The 1701-nt window shown below is 35.0% G+C and overlaps 1 pseudogene; it reads right to left on the bottom strand.

Annotated features, from left to right (window-relative positions):
* Positions 1-377: 377 nt before the first annotated feature.
* On the bottom strand, positions 378-1105 carry LOC149154655 (CDP-diacylglycerol--serine O-phosphatidyltransferase 1 pseudogene; annotated as a pseudogene).
* Positions 1106-1701: the final 596 nt, after the last annotated feature.

Genomic DNA, 1701 nt, shown 5'->3' with positions numbered 1-1701 from the left:
AATATGCCATCAAAATTGTTGTCACTTGCTACATAATTGATGGCCTTTCTAACATCAATTTTATCAAGTCAATGAAAATTTGACAGGAAAACTAAACAACATGAAAACAAGGTGTCAATATTCCCCCATTTATCGCCTACAAAAGATCCATGAGTCTTGCTATAATCCCATGATATAAGTTGATATATGGTCTGCAACAATAACATCTAACTTATCAAGAAGAGCCAATATTTTCACAACACTCAAGCTATATAAAATATGAGGATCATGGCCAACATTTCCACTGAATCCACCACATTCATGTTGTAATTTCAAGACCCAATAAATAACTTCTTCTCGATCCATAGTATCCAACTTCCCGATGAGATCAAATACTATCAGTCCCCGATATGGCCCCACCATTTTTTAATTGGTATTTTGTCTTGAAAATATAGTTGTACTCACAAATAGTAGGTAGAGAAACAAGACAACATATAATCAATATATAGAAATTTAAGGGATTTTAAGGAGGAATCCATAAACAAAACTTTAGTAACAGTGCATTTAGCTCCATATTCAAGATAACAATGATCAAGCCAAGAACTTGTACAAAACGATAAGGTCCCGATAGAAGATGCCAATCATCCTTGTCCCAATATGTAGGTGTGAACTAACGTAGTGTGTGTTTCACTTTACCCATAACACTACATTTTAGGCTTATTCCAACCCATTCATAGGTTTTTTCCATCAAGATATCAGATAGTTTTCATGCCTACCCATATACCAAACTAGTTGCAAATCAATATATCCAAAATAATAGTATCCCACCAATATTCATTAAAATTAGGCATCATATTGTTAAAAGTGATCTCCATCATCTCAAAGCTAAGAGAGAGTGACCACATAAGTGCCTAGTTATGGATCATTATATCTTTTCCCCACCATCCAAGAACATGAGCTAAAACAAATTCGTTAAAGAAAGTTTCATAAACATTGTTAAACCTGCTCTTTGATTATATGTGATATAAATGTGACAATACCCACAATATGATCTCTCATAGAGTTCAATACCAAAATCAGGATGGACATACTTCATAAATTGTCAAGCATCATCACACTTCTCCATCAATTCAAATAATCTCCACCAATTTGGATCAACGTGATTAGAATTCAGAAAGGGAATTAATGTGTTGAATAATGGTTTCATATTCTTCCAAAGTGGCCTAACGTCTATGATTCTTCAATCAATCATGGTCTAAGGCCGCTTGTAATTTCATGTAGTGTGCAGGGTTAAAGGGTTTGTCGTGGTGGTAACTAAACTCGTATGCACCCAAGGCCAAATCTACAACCTCCACCACCGAAAGCACCCACTATTGTCTACACAATCCTCATTGTTCTTCCTTTATTGCCACTCTACTTCATCATTTCCTCCTGGATTTAAACCTGATGTACTACATTTGAATTGCACAACAACACTTTCAATGCAATAAAGCCCCATGTCCACATAAAAAGAACAAGATATAATGGTAGTGTAAATGTGAAATAGAACAATTGAAATATACCTCCATCACAATCTACCACTTGGGATCAGTTCTAGAGCTTATGCTTGAGTAAAATCTTGAAGAAAACATTGTGCAATTGCAAACCAATGTTTGGCATCTCTATTTAAGTCTCCCCAACTAGGATTATAAGCATAGGAGAACCAGTGAAAACATAGAGTTC

This window comes from Pinus tabuliformis, chromosome 9, assembly GCF_031772625.1.
Source record: "Pinus tabuliformis cultivar Carrire ecotype Pingquan chromosome 9, CPIR1, whole genome shotgun sequence".
NCBI classification, from domain to species: domain Eukaryota; kingdom Viridiplantae; phylum Streptophyta; class Pinopsida; order Pinales; family Pinaceae; genus Pinus; species Pinus tabuliformis.
The sequence above is the reverse complement of the archived record's forward strand: the minus strand, read 5'-3'. Positions and strand labels throughout refer to the sequence as shown.